We start from the raw sequence: 21865 nt of genomic DNA, 5'->3' as shown, positions 1-21865 counted from the left end.
CAAGGAAGGATGAGTTCCAACTCAATTTTCCCTGCTCCAAAGCAGGGTTGTTTATAGGGTTTCTCAGCAAAGTGGATACCACTGTATCTTGAAGGAATCGAACTCGTGCTGTAGCCTTACATTCTTGACACTTAAACAGACATTTGGTTATTCATAGAACTGGTGGACATGTGGTCATCTCTGAAACCATCCCACCCTTTTGAAACACTCCTTGGAGCATTTGGCTGAATGAAGTGATCGATTGAAAAGTTATTATGTGAAGACCAATAGAGGAATATGCATCTAGCACTGCTACTTAACTGTCTGAGGGAAGCCATGATAAAAATTTCAAACAAAACTAAGGAAAAGGATTCTCTCTTTGCATTTGTCCTTAAGTAATTAAGTGAAATGATCTACAACAACAGCATAAATAAAAACATTCATCTCTAACTATATATTTTTCTTCTTCATCTCCTTCCTACTCCTTTTATGCAACTAATTCAATATTTGTGATAAAATATACCTCCTACTGATCCCACTGTAATCAAGCTGGTATTAAATATGAATAAAAGTTTCATCATTCAACAATATGCTGTTTATGCACTATATGTATTTGTCTTATAAGCTATAACATTTCTCTGGTTCAGGGACTGTCCTTTATTTATTGTTACCTTCTTAAGTATATAATCTAAAAACTATCATATATATGATCAAAAGAGTAGTGTTATTTGCACACAGAGAATAATAAAATCACTCTAGTTTAAGCAAACATCTTCTTAAATAAGGAAATATCTTCTTAAGTGATGGTCATACTGAATTTTAATATGCTACACTTTCCAATTTTGTACTGCAAAACTGAACTTTGATTTGTAAATTTTCAGGCTCCCTACATGGCACAAGGATGAATGCTGCTTGAAAATAACTGGTAGGTCAATTTGCTATTATTACTCCTTGCTTCTTTGTTCATGGAGAGAAGTGGGATTTTTTTTCCTAACAGTATTACCATAAAGGAGAATCCCTAGATATTCTCTAAAAGCGTTTCTCCAAAAGAGTTAAATTTAAAAACTATTGAATGCATTGAAAAATCTTACACTGGATTCAGTTTGCTTTGCTTTTGGCCCGTGTAGAGCCCACGAGTACTTTAAGGACAAGAGAAAAATAAAATATTTCTATTTCTTCATGCAATTTTAAAGGATATTTTCCACTTTTTTTTTCTTTAATTCCATTGTTCTATGAGAACCTTAATATGATACCCCATTTCTTTGTGATAGCCTAATCCATTTCAATATAAACTCTTGCAAGAAAGCTATCTTTTTTCAGAAGCAATACTTTCTCATTTCAAGGACTAGAAGTTATTATTTTGAGTTAAATTACTTTACTACAATACTCTGCCTACAGATAGAAGAGTCAGAATACAGAAAACTATAGTCTTAAATTCCTGTTACACAATAATTCTCATTTTCATCCAATTTATTTTGCCTCACACATCATGGAAATACCATATGAACAGCATTGATCCTCCACAACATCCCTCCCTCTAAACTGAAGAGAGACAGATTTGATGGGTGGACTGTAAGATGGATAAGAAGTTGTTTGGACAGTCACATCCAGAGGGTAGTGGCCAATGGCTCAGAGTCCTCATGGCCATCAGTCACAAGTGGTGTCCCTCAGGGGTCAGCACTGGGACCAGTGTCATTTAATATCTTCATTAATGGCACAGACAAAAGGCATGAGTGCACGCTCAGCACATTTACAGATGACACCAAGCTGAGAGGTGCAGCTGACACACTTGAAGGATGGGATGCCATCCAGAGGGACCTGGACAAGCTCAAGAAGTGAGCTGGTGGATGTCATGAATTTTAACAGGACCAAGGGCAACGTGCTGCAGCTGGGTCACCCTGTATTTACCACAGGTTTGGGGATGAACAGATGCAGAGCAGCCCTGCCAAGAAGGACTTGGGGTGCATGAGATGCTGCACATGAGCAGGCAAAGTGCCCTCCCAGCCCAGAAAGGCAATTGTATCCTGGGCTGCATCAAGAGCAGCGTGGCCAGCCAGTCAAGGGAGGGGATTCTGCCCCTTCTCCACTCTGGTGAAAGCCACCTGCAGTGCTGCATCCAGCTCTGGGGCCGCATCACAGGAAGGACATCAACATCTTGGAACAAGTCCAAGGGAGGCCACCACAGTGGTTAGAGAGTTGGAGCCCCTCTCCAGTGGGGAAAGGCTGGGAGAATTGGGATTTTTCAGCCTGGAAGAGAGAAGACTTCGGGGTGACCTAACTGTGGCCTCCCCGTACCTGATAGGAGCCTACAGGAGAGCATGTAGTGACAGGACAATAGGCAATGGCTTTAAATTGAAAGTCAGTAGCTTTGGATTAGACATTTGAAAGAAATTTCATTACTGTGAGGGTGGTGAGGCACTGGAACAATTTGCCCAAAGAACTTGTGGATGCCCCATCCCTGAAATACTCAAGACCAGGTTGGATGAGGCTCTGAGCAACATCTGGTCTAGTGGAAGGTGTTTGTGCTCATGGCAGGAGGGTTGGAACTAAATTATCTTTAAGGTATCTTCCAACCCAATCCATTCTATTATTCTGTGTTTACTTATAGGAATTTCTAAATGTTGCATCATGTTGGGTAGGGATTGAAATTCCTCTATAGACATCAAAGCTCTTCTCTGACTTCCACAGGCCTTGCTATACTATGATCAATACATAAAATAAAAAATTCAAGCAGGCAAGATACCTGGAAGTATATCTGGGAGCACAAAAGACTATGTGGGGAGAACAGGTCAGAGTCACAGTTACATCATTATTTGACAAATGGATATGCTTTCTTAACAGGGTTAGATGAATTCTTTTTTCAAAGTTTTGAATATTGGCTGTTCATTTGCTGCAAGTGCTTAATGTATGAATTAAATGTCACAAGCACAAGAAATATTGTGTATCCTATTAAAACACTACACTTTTGCTTTGCATTCAGGTCCATGGTGAAACAAAGTTTGTTTTGTACTCAATTTGAAAGGTTTCAATGGGCTTTCTTGTGTAAGAGTTATGTTCCGTAAATATGAAACTGAATTTCTAATTAGGAAATTTATCAAACAGAAAGAAAAAATAAAGACAGAAGATGTGACACTTGATGATGAAATATACTCCTCTCAGGACTGGAAGAGGGGTTCAGAAGATAATTGTTGTTAATTTGAAAATGGCCTGAAGAAGTAACATAAAATGTATTCTGATTAACTTTGCCAGTTAGTGAAGCTCTACATTTTTTACTTGAAAATACTTGTATTTCTTCTGTTCCAAGAAAGCACATAATTAAACATTAATTCAATTTTAATTGCATCCCTAGTGAACACTGCTATGCCATTTTGTCTTTTAAAACTTTGGTTAGTTTAAAGCAAAAGAACTTGTACTGGTAAATCAGCCAGAGGCATGATGTTGTCTTTGATTGACAGCTACACTAGTAACTCTTTTAATAAGATGAAGATGATATGGTTGGTATAGATAATTTTTCTCAGTGTGGGTGAGAGCCTCAGGCACAAGTAGTCTAAATGAATGAAATTAAACCCTATGCTTTTAAGTAGAGGTATAGCTAATCCAACACTTCCCTGTATCAGGCTATCACATATCAAATGCTCTGAAGTATCTGTCCAGCAGCAAAGGAGAGGTAAAAACTCACTTATCCAATAAAGTGTAAGTGGTTGGAGTTATTTAATATGTGTGCTTCAAAAATAAGTTTTGTTGCAGTAATTAATTAGATTAATTAGATGATGTTTCCTGTGTATGCATATGAGCAGTGCCCATAGTGCTGATCCAAAGACTGTCCTACGCAGGATGCCTGCAAAGGAGGAAGTGTGGAGCTGAGGATCTAGTTTATAATCATGAAGAGGAGAGTCTGAGACTGATGGAGATGAGTTGCAAGGGCTTTGGAAGTAAAATAAAAAAACACTGCCATACAGCCAGGAAAGGGGAAAATTTGCCTGTTTTGGTGAGCAGCCAGATTTCTTCTTTGGACCCTTCTGCAGTAACAATAAATCAGCAATTTCAGCAATAGACTTTCCTGCTGCTCTAAGTAATTTTCATGGCAAAAGGATATTGCCTGCATAATGCATTGTGTTCCTCTAGGCTCTTTGGTGTTGCATAAGATTTTTGTGTGGTAAGGTTTTGGTAGCAAAGGGGTTAGAGTGGTGGTTTCTGTGAGAAGCTACCAGAAGCTCTATGATTAATAGAGCCAGAACCAGACAGTGCCAAGATGGACTTGACCCTGGACAAAGCCAAGTCCACCAGCAAGGATGGTGATCCCATCAATCTCTGGTATAACAATTTAAGATGGAGCAAAGGTTATTGTACAGGAGAAAATTGCAGCCAGAGAAGAGAGAATTGAGAATATGCAAGGGGGACAGCTCTTCAGAGACCCAGGTCAGTGAACAAGGAGGGAAAGGAGATGCTCCAGATGCCAGAGCAGAGATTCCCTGCAGCCCATGCTGAAGATCATCATGAGGCATCTGTGTCCCTGCAGCCCCTGAGGTCTGGTGGAGCAGACACACACCTGCAGCCCACAGAGGACATCACACCGTGTCACAAATGAGTGAGGTTTTGCAACTGATACAATACAAACACATCTCTCTTTTCTGGGACAGATGAAATATTTTTATATGTGCTGCTTTCACGTAACATTAATGGTGCAATTCTTTAATCAGATAAATTTCTCTTCTCCTTGCAAAAAAATGCATATATTGCAGTCAAATAAAATATTTCAGCATTATGTGAGAAAATCACCTCCATTTCATCAGAAACTATGCTTGACATACAGCAGTGGTAAAAGTCCCAAAGTGAAACACAAACTGCTGACAAAATCAAAGCAATGCAATTTGTCAAGCAGAATGTTAATTTTCATCTTAGTTTTAAGGTGTGATAGTTATTTAGGGGCATGTTGTGATGTTCTACCTAGGTATTACCTCTGCACAAACACAGAGCTTTTTCCACTTGATACAAAGACTCATAGTGATGAGAAAGAACTTCACGTCAGATAGGCAGGCCTCAACTCTGTAAGGCTTTTAAGCATTTGTAAATGTTATGCATATGTCCAGATTGCTTTAATAAATAAGGGTTGAGTTAATAATGTATGAAAGCAGCTTTGTAATTCAAACACTTAATGTGAAAATATTGAAGACTTCCGAACAGGAAGATTTAAATTTTGGTTACAAAGAATGTAAATTCATTAATTAATAAATATCTTTTAACTTTAATTCATTGTGTCAATGCATATATTTTTTTCATTACCCAGTCAGTAAAGTTCCACCTTGCAATGTTTCATATCAGCCTGTGGATACCAAAGATGCATCATATATTTTAGCAGCATTTCTCTTCCAGCAGTGGGTGGTCTGATTCAAAAAGCTGATTTTTTGGTATTAAAAAGCTTAGCTCAACTTTTTGTCTCAGAAAATGTTACTCTGCTTGACTACATTTATTTCAAAGTACGTGTGTGCACACATGCAGAGTCCAGCACCCAGTAACTGTATTATGTAGCCAGGAGCATCTCAGTTTTTCCATAACTATTCCTTGCTTCTTGAGATTTATCACAAGGCAATAAAAATTCAGCTAACTCTGAAAACAAGGCTTCTGTGCTTTAACATACTTTACTTCAATTGGAACAAAAAAAAGTTCCATCTCAGCAATGAAATTCTAAGGAAATAAAAAGAGAAACTAGAGAGTAGAAAAAGCTTCCCACAAAGGCTGTATTGTTTTTGTCTTTCTAATAATAAATTTTCAGACCATTAATTAATAAAAAAGTACATAAATGCCTAGATAATTCCAAGGGAAAATGCACTTTAAAAGGTCTTCTGACACCTATAATATATAATTCTACTTTTTGCACAGGGTCATAGTTTGGATTTTGCTTTAAATCCAGATACTCTCCTTATTTCTCTAGGTTGGATATATTTTTTTCCTGTTATAAAAGATACTTTGTTTTTTCCAAATAAAGTTAATATGAACTGTGACCTATGTCTCCATTTTCTCCAACATTTTAACATGCAGTACTACAGTTGTATGTCAAAAAAATGGCTACTAAAAAAAGTCAAGAATTAAGAATCTGCAGGCTTTAAACACAAATACAGCTCAAGAAGAATGTGTCCTTTTGAAATTATTCATTTTCTACACCAGCATGAATCTGAGGACAATCAAACTTTGCAGAATGTTCAAATAGATGAATAACTTTTACATGACAGAGAGACAGTATCAAGTCCTATCTGGGAACTTTAAATGGACTATGAATGTATGATGCCCACATGTCACTGAAGGAAATTGCTATTATGAAAAATTATCTGTTTTGAGATGACAGTCTCTAAGAACTTAAAGATCACATTCTTTGTTTCAAACACTGTCAAGGCCACAGAAGGACTTTGCCATGAGATAAGCACAAAGTGGAGTGTCAGGATGGCACTAATTCCAGGCCTGGCAGAGGCAAGACCTGATTAGCACATCCTGGGTAACATATCCAGACAAAAATTCCCACTGTGGCAAACTGTGTAAAGGAGCAACTGCTCAGACACATCTCACTGGTCAAACAAGAATCAGCCCAAGTAATGGGACAGATGGCATTTGTGACCACCCAGGCTTCCCCCCGAATGGAACTTCATGGAGCTTGGACTGTAAATTAAGCCACATGATGGGAACTTGGGATATGATAGAGGTGGGTTTATTGCCTAAAGGTGGTCTCAGACAAAGGGGGACGTTAACAAAGCAGGGGGATAGGAATGTATCACTGACAGTGACCATAAAGAATGCAGAATTTATGGCCACAAGGAAAGCTAACTCAACAACTGCGCTGAAATCAGCTCAGGCTGTGTAAAAGGTAATTCTGTCAGGGGGACATCACAACTCACCAATTCAAAACACTGAGCATGAGACTATTTAGCATTAGAAGTGAGGGAATCATTTAACCAGTAAAATAAGAGAACTGTGGAGCCAATAAGCATGACTTACTTTGTTTGCTAAAATGTATAAATAGTGAAAAGTTTTGAACTACCTTGGGACCCCCCACCACCAAGAAGCCTAGGTGAAGGATACTGATAAATTTATCCCATATACCTATGGGATACTTCTGGGTCCATGGACGGTGATATCTTCTGCTTCATCTCATTCTCTCTGTCTCTGGTTTTTGGTTTTTTTTTTTTTTTCTTTTCTATTTCTTTCTATCTCTCTACCTTACATTTACTGTTAAATAACATTCTCAGTATTGACTTCTGCATATGGTCTAATTTGCACCTTAATTTGTGCAGAGGCATCTCTCAATAATCAGACCTTAACAATATCTTTGGGCTTTTCTCTTTGAATTATGCTACACTCTATATTCAGTTAAGAACTCACTGCAGCCAAGACATGAATTTACATTTTCCACCTCTCTATTGACTCTGTTCTCATTTGGTTTTTTTCATCATTGGGAAACAGCAGGAGTTCATGGTTCTGTATCTGCCACACTATGATTTCAGTGAGAAACACCATAATGGAAAGCAAAGGAGATTAGATGAAGTGCAGAAATTAATCACATGGAATTGGGGGATTAGGTTTTCTGACGTAGCTAACTTCTCTGCTCCAATTCCATTGAAAGCACTTGGGAGAGGTAGCTGAGTCTAGAACCCTTCCTTTCCTTGCAAGGAAAAACAGGAATCATTCTGCAGACAGCAGACCTCTAGACTGCTTTGATATGCTATTTTCAAAGGGTACACACATATTTATATATGAAGATCTATTTTTCTAAAGAGGAAGTCTGTGTACAGGATATCAATTTTAAACTATGTACAGTATCATGAAAAGAAAAAGCTGTATAAAAAGTTTATCTTCTAATGACAATTTCTATTTATTACTGTAGATGTACAATTTTTAATGAACTGAGTAACATCTGCTTCAATAAATATTATGTTTCCTTGCAGAAGAAAAGCAGCCTTCATTTTAGGGAAGGATATAATATTTACAGTACTTTCCAGATTCTTGAATCAGATTTTGACTAATTTAAATGTCTAGAAATTGAGAAAAAATTATAAAATTAGATGGTTTCCACAACAGAATGCTGCTCATTTCCTTTTGTTTACAAATGATAAGGACCCTTTATTTTGTGGAAATAATTTTTTTCTGAATATTACCTCACCTGTAATCCATTTCTGGTGGTTTGATTTTTTTCTGAAGTGTTTTGTGATTAATATCTTCTCTAATTATATGTAAAATATGTACTGATTATAATACTCTCTAAATTACTGATTTATGAATGTAAAAATAATAAAGCAGCAAAATAATAGGCAAAGGTACAGAGCTACATTCTGTGGATGTACTGACCAAGCTGTCAGTATAAAACTCTGAATGGATAGAAACAGGTTCCAGTATGCTGAACTGTAGCAGAATTTAATTTGACTTGATCATCCTAATCCTGATTCCTAACTGTTCATTTTAACCTTGATTCATGTTACAATGCTCTTTTGGTTTTTTCCAATACCAAACATCATATGTGCTTTGAAAAGCAATGGTTTAAAAGACAACACATACTCTGGGATGAATGCAGTTATTCTATTTTCAATATGTAAAAAAAACCAGTGCAAAACTTACAATTTGAAAATAATAAGTTTTCATGCATTTTAGTAGTACTTATTATGTATTAGGTGTGTATAAGCATTAGGTGTGTTTGATTTTGATGCATCTCAGAGATGCACCGCTCTTATACAGATGATACAAAATGCCTTCTCAGAGCTCCTTAAGATTTTGAAAGATTAGGATTATGGTATAATCATGTGACATCCCACAAAGTAATTTGGATTCTGTTATAAAGTTTTATATTCATACAGCTCATGCATTGCACTGATAAATCCCATTTTTATTGTATCTTATATTGTGGTATTCTGTTGTAAAGACTTTATTGAAGTCCTCTATTTGTTTTGGCTTGATGGATCGAAAAATTGTTTGAGTTGTACAGGTCTGATCACTTAACAGGTATTCATTTAAATGGGTAATAAGATACAAGGGTTGTGTAATGAGATGGAAAATTGCTAACCACATATTAGGTAATTACTATGGGTTTTGTCCAAATCAATGTTGGCAGAAAATAATAAATCTAGAAAATAGATTTGGAACCTACATTTCAGGTTGGCAATCAGTAGGTCACTCTTGTGAAAATATTTTCCTATTTGTTCTTGTTTAATGGGGAAAAAAGCCATTGCCTTATTTAATAGCAATTTTGTAGTGAGATACAAGAGTCATATAAAAAGGGACATGCATCTGAGCTAAAAATGCCCTCAAACATGAAGTCCTGTCTTCTGTCTTTTTTTTTCCATTGAATATTCAGATTTTCCTGATCGTCTCCTACAATAAGTAGACTAAATAATCGCCAATAAAGGAAGGACAGAAGCAAAACTTCTATATGTGAGTAGGAGACAAGAATGGCAGCTCAGGGATGGATTTACTAGGGAAGACTTGGGTCATCCTTTCCCCAGCCTTGCTGTGGTTTCCCAGGATGGCTCTCCCTCAGCCCTCCAGGCCAGAGTCCCCATCAGAATGAAGTTTGATCTCTCTGCCAGAAGACACATGCTGGCAGCAAGGTGACAGAGGAGAATCAGAGCAGTCATGAAGACTCCTTTGAGCCTTCCCTTTCCTGAAGCCCCACTGGAGGCCATTATCGCAGTTTTCTCAAGGTGAGAAATCTCATTGTCTCCATCCTTTAGGACTGTAGTCACCATATTTAATACGTATCTTGTTTTTTACAATTTCATGTCCTTCTACCTTGGGTTTACCACAACCCAAAATTCAAAAATGTCTACTTAGAATTTCCATGCAGTCATTATCTGTGCATTTTGCCCATAGAACAAGAATTCTAATGTAAACAAGCCAGAGTGCAGGACAAGTAAATTGCTGCGGTAAGTTTGTGCTTTATGCTTTGGGAATTGACATCCAAGCCTCTAAGATAAAATCAAGGAGCTAAAAGTTATCCCTGAACGGGTCAACTAACAACAGCAAGGAGAATCACAGCAGCTGCAAACATGCCTCTCAGCTCTTACAGACTATAAGGATATCTTCTAGGCTATTGCAATGCAAAGTGAAAAGCCAAAACTATACAATTTCTGAATATTTGTATTAGTATCTGTTCACATGTTCATTTGAAACTCAAACACTTTCTCAGAAGCTTCTTTCCCCAGCCCCAGAACTACTGCTTGCTAAGTTGCAGTTGTGATGTAACTACTAGTCTGTGAAACAATTTCAATGATAATAAATAAAATATGCTTCTGGCCTTTCTCCAGTACTGCAGTCAGTGAACCTAGAAAGCCTGGTACCCATACTGTAAAACAAACTTTCTATGCAGAAAACACTGACAGAAGCCAAAATTACCACTGGGAATAGTCACTGGACTGTGATATCACCTATATGTCTCTCTCTAAATACCCAGGAGGTATTTAGGAGACATCTAGTTTGCTCAGGCCAAAACTTTAAAAAAAAATTGTACTAATTATAGAAATAACTCAACAACATAGACAAATTAATACTGGTACAATGATTGCTGCCTCACACTGGTCAATTTTCTAATATAAACACTGTATGGTTTATGTACCTTTTACAATGTCAGATCTACGGGTGGGTTTTTATGTTATCAAGTACTAACCACAATAAGCAGGACAAAGCAGAATTAAGTTTGGTCAATCACACATGGTGATGACATGCTGTATTCTTAGAAACATGCTTTTTTTTAAGATAAGAAGGTCTTGAACTACACCTGCAGGAAACAAGAGCTACTGTAAAGAAAACAGGAAGTAATAGTTACATCATTAATTACTTGCAATGTAATTATTACCAACACCTGAGCAAGGTCAGGGTCTATCCTTACTGCTGCCCAAAGATTTGGCACTAGCACTTTGCCCCACAATTCACTGAGAAACTCCGGGGGTTTGTGCAAATAACAGATGGTCTACTTTCTGCAAGTGACAGGTGCATTATTTATGGACCAATATAGTTAATTTACTGTTAGGTCCCTGACTTTAAATAAGCTCAGTGTGGGCAGATGCCTGCATTTGCCCAAAGCCCTATGAAAGCCTCTAAAGCTTCAAAGGAGCACAAGACTCAGAGGAAATGCAGCTCATTGCAAGCTTGGGGATGTAGCATGGGTCTCAGAATTACATTAAAATAGAATTAGTTTTCTCTGCTTCTATTTTAAGAATTTTGTTTATCATAATACTTCTTGAAGTCAATACAAAACGTCTTGTTCTCATTCTGCCTTCAGAATGACTTTGCAAAAATTCTCTTTTCTTAAAAAAATCATACCTTCTAAGCATCTCAATTCCTTATGCAAATTGAACTGGACAGTAAGGTCAGTTAGCAGTGAAATAACGTCATTTAAAAACAAATCCCCATCATGCATCAGAACTGTCCATTAGGGAAATATTAGTGAGATAAAAATTTATGTTTCCCAGCTTGCAGCTTCAGACTGTCTATTTTAATTTTGTTCGTATGCCACTGATTATCTGCAGTGGATTTAATATTCTGCAATACCCGATTTTATGTGATCTCTCTGGTCCTTTTTGTCTTGCTTTCCATTTACTACTCCATGTTATTATTTGGTTGCATGAAACTTGATCTTGGCTATTACTTTTTTGTTTCATTTCTGCTGCCAGAATAGTTTTGATCAATACAGCTTGTAAAGTATTAGCTCATAAAACGCAGTGCATTTAACAAAACTTTTTTCATGTGTTCTAATAACTTTCATTTCAAATACAGAAATCATAAACCATATATGCCTCACTTCTGTCTTTTTAGTATATTTTGCAGACTATTTAATATAAAATACATATGAACAGTTAGTTCATCCTTGAAGAAGTGCATAGAGTTTGAAGGTTTTTAATACTGCTGTATAAATTTATACTTCAAGATATTTTCAGTTCCAACATGAAGTGTACAATATAATGGGGCAGAGCTAGCAGGATGATTTAACACTTACCTCTAGCTACAGACTTTTTCCATCAATAAAAGGGCAATAATATAAAAGGGAGTTGTGGCAGTCCCACTTTCTGGGAACTCTACAGGGTAACAAGCTTTTATAATGTATATAACAGAGTTCACATTTCTATTACTAAAATTATTATCCCATAAAACCACACCAGGGTGTTTTTCTAATGACATTTTTATGCAAAATGTTTGATTCAACAACAAGACCTATTCACACCTTTAAAACTGTTTATGCACAGTTGAACGAACAATTGTTCCTCTACACAGTCAGTAACCTAATCATTTTAATCTTAATAACCCACAGAGAAAACCCATAAGCAGTTATTATACACTGTGTGGACTGCTTTCCATTCACTTTGGAGATTTCTGTAATAAAGCTCTGCCTGGAATCAGAGAACTTCTCCACCCCTAAGGGCTACAGGCTGGAGAGTCTCATTTTTGAAAATAAGAAAAATTCTCATTTGCCCTCAAATAAAGTCAAACTGAGTATTTATCAGAATCAGAACTATTAAAGTAAAATACACCAGTGAAAACAGTAACTTAGAAAGCTATCACTAATTTTGCTTAAGGAAGTTGCCTTCTCTTCTGAAGCACACTCTCTTCTCTTCTGAAGCATACCCTCACCAAATTGTGTCTTTTCAGTTTTCCGACTAGCTGCAAGTTGGTTTTCACTTTAATATTGAAAATATATAAAATACATGGGTGTTAAAAATGGCATGTTTATAGTTCCAAATGATAGTTTATGGTGTATCTGAGATATCATGAAGACTCTGGTTTTGGTTTTAAATATTTTTCCTAAACATAAATCAGAAAAATACTTACCAGCAGAGAAAGCAAAAGGAAATAATGCTTAAACACATACAATCAACCTTTACCTCTAGAAATCAGCTTCTGAGTAAGCTTTAGCCAAATGAGTCTTCTGTGTTCAGTTTATAATAGAATGAAATGTTTATTGATTCAAGTTGTTTGGTCAAATAGAAAATATCTTGTATTGTGAGCAGGGGATTAATGAATACTGTTTTCCTATGGATTTCCATCCTGTACACTATGCTATTTGTGAGTTCCACAATGTGCAACCTCAGTAACTTCATATCACTCTTCTTCAGTGTTTGTTGTTCCCTCTTACACACACCCTCTAACTACTGTAGCAGCAGCTCTCTTCCCTGCGCGTGCCTGGCCTTGCAGCTCAGCGAGAGGTGATGCCAGCACACAAGCCTGCTGACCAGCCCGTGAGGTTTTGCATATCTGGTGAAGGGCAGCTGGAATTTGTTGGGGTGGCCTGAATGAGCACTCACATTGCAGCCTTTCCGTTGGGGATTTTCAGTTCTCCCATCTATGTCTTCTAGTCAATGTGTGGTTTTTACCACGCTTGTAGAAAGCCATTATCTTCTAGATCTCTGTACATTTGGTTGATATTGGTTGTTGGTTAAAAACCACAGAAACTAGAATATGACAAGCAATTCAAATTTCTCTTGCACCCTGATGATCTCCAGTTCCTCTGGTGTTTGCTTACACGCAGAGACAGCTGGCACAGGGGAGGACACTTTGTGAGCTGGTCTGGTTTGCATTACAGAAGTTCCTCTGTACAGATGTGCCAAGGACCCATGAAAGCCTCTTCTGCATGCTGAGCTGTGCTTTCCCCTTGGCTCAGTGACAGTGTGGATATTAGTTTCATTACCCTTCCTTTCAGCATGAGTAGTCCTTCACACTTTTGCAAAGCCATTTACCTATCTTACAGGAATACTACTCGAAAAATACATTTGCATTCAATGGGCTTGAAATTACTATGCGACACAAGCCACAGATCAGGGAAGAATCCTGTTCCTTCATGACTAAATGTCACTGGGAGAATCATCATTAATCTGATTTTCATGGTGCAGTTCATAAGTACTCTTCAGTGACGACTCACCACTAAGCCAGCTTTCATAATCAGGAAGCAGAACTCATTGCTTGGTTCCTACTGGTTTGTATAGCTCCATTGCTTCATGTTTTCCATTTCTTATTTTGGAATGCTCTTCTAGCTGTATACTGTTATGTGAGTGTTTATCACCCTCAGAAAACACATACTTTTAAGAATATATTTTCTAGAGTGTGTTCCAAATATGTAATGTTCAGGGAGACTGAAATATTAAGGGCATCAGCAAAGCAGTATTGAGAATTTTCTCTCTAGGGTCAGAGTGAAAATCTAGTTTTATTACTAAAACATTTTACTCAAAATAGAGACTTTTCTCCTAGCTTTGCCATAAGGTTTTTTGGTAACTCATACTATATTTTCATGCACATACTTACAGAGAAATGGAAGAAAACAATTTTTCTTATTTGCATTCTCACCCCACCTTCTATTTAAAGTCATTCCATGCAAATATTATAGCTAGTCATGGAGTCGATAATAATACAAATAGCAATAATATTGGCATGGTCATAGCTTGTTCTTTCTGCTCAGTTCATTGTACAGTTTCAAGCATCAGAATTTTTACCTCTAACATAGAGGTACTTTCTACTGCAGCTCCAGCAGAAAGTCCAAGCACTCCCTCAAGCTGTCATGTCACAGAGCATTCATAAAGCTGCATTTGTATTTATGTTTGGTGTTAGTATATAGATGAGATGAAGCAGATAGCACAAAAGTGCATAGCACAGTTTTGGTCTTTGTAGGATCAGTTAAAAACTTCTGCACAGTGCCTGAGGTTTCTTTTGTGTACATCTTTGCATGAAGCTCTTGTATTATAAATCTTAATTGTTAATTTTGCATATTGGCACTAAAATGTGGGATAAAGTTGTGCATCTCATTTGCACCTTAATTCAGGCAGAGGTACCTCTTATAATTGGATCATAACAGGAGGCACATGAACTGCTGCCTGCCCTGGTATGTATATGAGGTTTTGCAATCCAGGACTCACAGGCTAACATCTTTAGTATAGCTTAAATTCACTTAGCAGAACTTAATACAAATATGTTTGTAATAAATAAAAACTCATTAAATTAGATTCATTAAGCCTGCAGATTAGACAATGTCAACTTCTTGACTTTAAAATGAAGAGCCAGTTAATATGTTTCAGAGCAAACCAGCATTTTAAAAATTTTAAAGTATTCAATCAGCCACACCAGCGCTGCTGCCACTTAAGTACAAGCAAATCATTACTGATTAAATTCTTTGAACTGCTGAAAGACACATGCTAATAAAGGAACATAAATAACATATAATTATTTGCTCATTTTTATGTATTCAGGTACATACATAATTAAGGGAAAATTGCAGATCCTTTTCTGACAGAACCGTACATAATACAATACATGACATACATAATGCAATACAATTCAGCAGTACAACCCACATTTGTAATAGAACAACCAGTTATATATATTGACTTGAAAAGCAGAATCCTGCTTAGCATTTCAGCTCTTAATAATTTCTGTCATTCTTGACACCTTTATAAATGAATCTCATCATCTTACACAAAGTTTAATTAAACTGGTCTGTACATAGTCTGGTTCCAGAATCTAGCAAATTTCTGCATTAAACCTTGATTTCTCATTTGAATTGAGTTAACATTAGGTCTCATCAGTCTTGAAATATAAACTGCCGGTAACTCAGGATTTTGAATGTTGTACTTTAAACACACATGAAAATACTCAATCAATAAACAAAAGCTGCAGCTAAAAATGACGTTTTCTTTTATGGAGATAAGCTGCTCCATATATAAGTTGTTATATTCATAAAATCATAGGATAGTTGTTATATTCATAGGAATCATTAAATGGCTAGGATTAGAAGGCAACTTAAAGATTATCTAGCTCTAACTTCTCTTCCATGGGTAATATGTAAGACCTTTTCTTTTTCAAAATTATTCCCACTGATATATCTTCAGAAAACCATTAGTTCAGCCCTGTTTTGATCCAATTATAAGTGAGATGAAAAATCCTGTCATTAATGCATTTTAAGTTTTTTCCTGGTATTTGTACTCTTTATAGTCAGTAGATGTTAAAAAACTGCCAGATTCACAAATGCCCTCTGAAATTTCATGGAAATACAGCATAAGTTAATGGGACACTGCAGATGTAATTGTTTCATGACTGCAACTCTAAAGAATTTAGAACTTCACTTCTTATTTTAGCCCCTTAACAGTATTAGATTCTAGCACAAGTTAAAAATATTATGTAGGTACTGATGATGTCACTTCTTTTGTATTCCTTGTAGAGCTGAAGTGTGCAGCTGGAACTGTATAAAAGCTGAGGAATTACTGTGTCATTTGAAGTCAAAATTATTACGCTTGAATTTCTGCAACTGTAGGTTCTCACAGGACTACTGGCCTCCAGGCTTATGGAAACGAAACACACTGCTGCTAGCCAGGAGAGATTAGTAAACATATTGCTTGTGCTTCTGGAAAACCATCACTGGGTTCTCTCCCAAAAGAAGGACTTCTGCTCGGTATTTTAAGTAGCAGCTGCTCATCATGCTAAAATACCCTGCACAGATTTATTCTGTTTTGCTTTCCACAGAGTTCTTTTCATCTCAGTGACCGACAAGAGTGGGACAGAAGTAGAAATCTGACATTAAGCTGAGTAGTTGCTGGCACTTTCCAGAGCAGAAAACAGCCCTAGAAGAATTAGGCAATATTTTAGGAAGAAGTTTCTTACTTGCTCTATCACTTCTCCCATATTCATACACACATATGCTTTCTCACTCTGTCCCAGTGAAAACACACACATGTACACAAACAGAATCACAAAATTACAGAATGTGTAAGGAAAGGGGCCACAGCAGATCATCCTATCCAACCTTCCTCCTCTATCAGGGTCATCCTGGAGCTCATGGCACAGGATAGTGTCCAGACAGCTCTTGAATATCTCTGGTGAGGGAGAATACACATTAACTTGGGCAACCTGTTCAGGTGCTCAGTCACCCAAACAGTAAACTTCCTGTTCATAGTCAAGTGAAATTTCCTGTGCATCAGCCTCTGCCCACATGTCCTATTGCTTAGCCCCATCAGGAAGAGCCTGGCTCCATCCTCTTGACGCCCTTCCTTCAGACATTGGGGTTGCCTCTCACTTGTGTCTTCTTGACGTTGAACAGCTCCCTCAGCCTTTTCTTGTAAGGCAGATGATCCAGTACCCTCATCACCTTTGTGGTCTTCCACTGGACCCACTCCATGAGCTCCAGGTCTCTCTTTCACTGAGCCCAGAACTGGACACAGCACTCCAGACATGCCATACCAGGGCAAAGTAGAGGGGCAGGATCACCTTCCTCCAACTGCCAGCTCTTCCTAATGCACCCCAGGATACCACTGGCCTTCTTAGCCACAAGGGCACTGCTGGCTCATGGACAACTTGTTGGAACTAGCTGGGAAGTATCTGCCCTTTAATCCAAATCATTAATGAACTAGTTAAACAACACTGAGCCCAGTATTGAACTTTGAGAACATCACTTGTGACACGCTTCCAGCTAGACCCTGTGCCATTGATAAAGACTTTCTGGGGTCTCCCATCCAACCAGTTCTCAATGAACCTCATTATCCACTCATCCCCAATTCCTGAGTTTGTCTATGAGGATGTAGTGAGAGACAGGATTGAAAGACTCGAAGAAATCAAGGTAGACAATATCCATTGCGCTCCATCCAGGTAGCTGTTACATCATAGAAGGCAAACAGGTTGCTTAAGCATGATTTATCTTTAGTAAATCCATGCTGACTGGTCCTGAACACCTTCTTGTCATCCATACGGATAGAGATGGCCTCCAGAATGAGGCACTCCATCCCTTTCCAGGAACTGTGATGGTATGTAATCATCTGGGGAGAGTTAGATGGTTTCCAAACTGGAGTTTTGCTGTAAACCCTCCTAATTGTCTCCAGAGGACAGCCATAGGGTTTTAAAGGATTTCTTCTGAAAAGGTTTCTGGAATGTCATTCATATGACTAAGCTGCTTACTAAGCAACCACACATGCCCATGCAAAAAGCATGAAAACAAAATAGTCCAAAGTATTATGCCTTCCTCACACCAGCTTTAGGTTACAGTTTCACTGAAAGATTTGAAGAAAATCACTGCAAACATAGATTCAGAAGAACACAAAGGAAATAGAAATGTCTTACTCAAATTTTTTTCCTTTGCTCTATTTACTATTTTAAAATATATTCCTATGGTTGAACAGACTAGGAAAAGGCTCTGCTGTATTTGACAAGCACCTTTCCAGTGGGGCTAAAATTTACTGATTTACCTTTTCTGCACATATCTCTAGACTATGGGTCTAGATAAGTTGTAAGAGTAAATAATTGAAGAGAATAGTGAAGTGTGCTTTGATACCCAAGGGAAAAAATCCCTCTCCATTAGGGAGGTACATCTGAGAAATACGTGGGCAGTGCTGTTTGTGTATGAGAAGACTGATGACCAGGAGTGAATAAACAAGATTAAAAAAACAGCAAATGTATGTGATACAATCAAATAATCATGTAAGAACTTTAAACTTTGACTTTAAAAGTCAAAGGTTGCACTCTAGAATGGGACTTTTAAATAAAAGTTCTTTTTAATTAAGAAATTTTCATCCCTAATATTCATCTGCTTAAGATAAAATGTTAGAATGTGGGAAGGAGAAGTTGAGAAAAGACAGAACTGGGGATAAAGATGAGGAAAGATGAGAGATGTGTGAGATTTCAGACTTCTTGATAAGAGTTATGCAGGAAAATAAAATTAAAAGATAACAAATCCAGCAAAGCAATATCTTGGATTGAGAATGAAAACACTTGAGTTGAGGAGGCATCTGAAAATACTGCTCTCATAAAAGAAAATTTGAAGATTAATTTCACTAAAATTGGTTTGTAAGAGCTGAAAATGAATCTGTTAAGCACAAATGTTCATAGGAGTTGCTACAAGATCTAAAATATGAAACTATCCTCTTGAACTGATATAGCAAAATAGCTGGAGGCTAGGAGAAAGAAAATCACGCTATCCTAATTTCATGTATGACCAGAAAAGTCTAGACAGGGAGAAAAAATTTTTTGAGAAATTTATCCTGAAGATCATGTTTCGTGGAGGATCTAAATAGAGACAAAATTAATTTGAGTCCAGAGAACAATGGTTTGCCATTATTTCAGGAACAGAAACCATGTCTATAGATGACCTATCGTATCCACTAGGCAACAGCTCCTGGGTCTTCAGATGCTTAGTCTAAAAATAACTTTGGCCCTCTATTTACATAATCATCAAAAATATGCAAACAACAATGAACTTCAAGGAGTTGATGCAGTCAAAAACCAGGAAATTTCATTAATGTGAATAGGCTAAATTGGATTAAAAGTTCATGAGTAGCAACCAAGAATCACTATCTGAGAAACAGAGCCTTGACATAGACGACTTTTTTCTGCAAAAGTATAACTTACACTGAGGAAGCAGTCTAAGTTACTTGCACCTGACACTTTCACATATACAGATAAAAATTACAGAGAGCTGTAACAAAAGAGTAGATTAAATTCTTCAAAGTCAGTCATACATCTGTTGAATTTTCAGGAAAAGCCCTGGATGAACACTTCTTTAAATGGGCATTGGTTCATCAGTGTGTATAGAAATACAGACTTATTAGAAACATTTCCATTTATTTTTATTTTCCATTGAAATTAACTATATTTATTGTCAAACATTATCTTTGAAAATATTCCAAAGGGTACTTTGAAGCTATATTTCGGTAGCTGAGGTATAAATAAGCTCTGTGCAAAATGTGTAATAGAGTCTTCTTTTCTCCTTCTTCCAAATCTGGTAGCTGGGGAGTTAATAGTTCTTGGAAAAAACACAAACTCCGTTATGCCAAATTTTATAACACTCTTGCAGCAAAAATTACTTTTTTTTTCTGAAGTGTTAGGGAAATGGCATGGTCTCAAACATTACTCATGGCACCAGTAAATTAAGAAAATAAATGCTGTCATCTGCTATCCTAATCCTCCAGTTCTCTGTCATTTTAGGAGGAGAAATTATCATCATACAGTATCCAAAAAGCACTAATTTTATAAGGAAAAATGGATTAAGTTTTCTTATTTACGTGCTGTGAAGATGTGATGGCACACAACTACAGCAGATGGATGCGTCTCATTACAAAGCTAGCACTCTTGGAAGTTCAAAGTACAAATTTGTTTAAAAGAGGAATAAAATGGAAAGGAATGCAATATATAATGCTAAGATTCAGTTCCCATGATAAACAGTTTAGAGAAAAAAAAATCTAAATTAGGTATAGAATTATTTGGCCTCATCAGTCCATAAGTAGTTTGGGTTACAAGTTTCTTTCATCTCCTCATAGCAAATATAATTTAGTTGTGCATATCTTCAATATTGCACAACTAAATTTGTGTTAGGGGAAAAGGAAATGGGCCATTTTCGTCTTTTAAACCATATACATAATCCTAGACCTAGAAATAATTGCTGAATTATAATTTCAGTAATTGCTCAGCACAGTTAAAGATATCTCAGAGGTAGTAAAGTACCAAGAAGATGATGTGTTGAGCACATTATTTACAGAATCACAGAATATTCTGAGTTAGAAGGGACCCACAAGGATCATTGAATCCAGCTCTTCAGTGAATTTCCCATGTGGGATAGAAACCACAACCTTGGTGTTATTAGCACCATGCTTTATCTTGAAGCCTAATGACATGTTTTTCCTAAAGGTTTTCTTTGTGTTATACAGACAGCCTAAACTTGTTAGATTTGCAGTAAAATCTCCAAGGAAGCTGGAAAAAGTTTTTGTTTTATTGAAAATAAAACAACCAACCAAACAAACCAAAAACTATCTCTCCCAAATGTCTGGTATCTTGGACTTTTAACTGCTTGCTCAGTTTTCTTCTGCAGCATGTACCAGCATAAAATAAAGGACATTTATATGCATTTTCTTAGTATTTTTTTTTTCTTCAATATTTTTTTTCCAGAGGCCATTCTTCTCTCTGAAAAAACAGTCCAACCAAACACCTTTGAGCTTATCAGTAATAGTGTACTAGTCAACAGTTACAGCTTTGAAATTAAAAAAAAAAAAAAAAAAAAAAAAGTATGATAACTTCAGGGTCTAATCCTGACAGGAACTTTGCAAGTATAGATCTTTCTTGATATTGTGTATTTTGGACTTGCCATTAACATTCTGTTGCCAAAAATAATATACTATCTACATCAAAATAATTCTCTTCCTATTTTGCATGCTTCCCAGGTCTTTAAACAAATCCTGTAGATGTTTGGACTTTACATTTTTTATTATGTTTTTTCATGTATTATTAGTTTGAGAAGCTGTTCTAATTATAATACTTATTATGATGAAATGGAGTTGGTTTAGCCTGTTAGGAAAAAGGGCTGTTGTGTAATTACTGATACATACGTGATCTTTTCCTTGAACCATGCAATTCCCGCACTCTAATTATGTCTCCATATCTCATTTGCATAATTTTTTAATACTCTGATGGAATGGAATATTCTGCTCTCAGGACTGGTGAACAGTTCATTAACAGCACTAAAGGAATTAGAAATTCATTGTGAAGACAGCTCTCACTAGTGCCAGTCTTTCTGCTGCATCCCAGCTACTCTGTTCTGTTGAACAGGAAGTTTCACCTCTCTGTGGCCTCTTGCTTCTGCATATTCAAGCTGCTTATCAACAACAAATTTACCAGCTCAGCTTGTCAAATAATTTACAGTGAAGGAAATATTCTAGCGCTCAGCTGAATGAGATATGGAAAAGTGTGATGAGTGAAGGATGTTTAGAGGTCTATGGGCTATTTTTAGTTCATCTCCACATTGACATATTATTTCCTGAAGCTTCCTCTTATCTATGTCCTTATATGGAATTCCTTACCATGGTATCTCACGGTTTCTGTTTCTTTGGGCATTATTAAAAATGAGAGAAGTCCTGATCTAGGCGATTCTAACCTGCAGTCACAGAAATTGATATCT

The sequence above is a fragment of the Pyrgilauda ruficollis genome, unplaced genomic scaffold (genome assembly GCF_017590135.1).
Source record: "Pyrgilauda ruficollis isolate IOZ18807 unplaced genomic scaffold, ASM1759013v1 scaffold27, whole genome shotgun sequence".
Taxonomy (NCBI): domain Eukaryota; kingdom Metazoa; phylum Chordata; class Aves; order Passeriformes; family Passeridae; genus Pyrgilauda; species Pyrgilauda ruficollis.
This window is presented reverse-complemented; position numbering follows the sequence as displayed.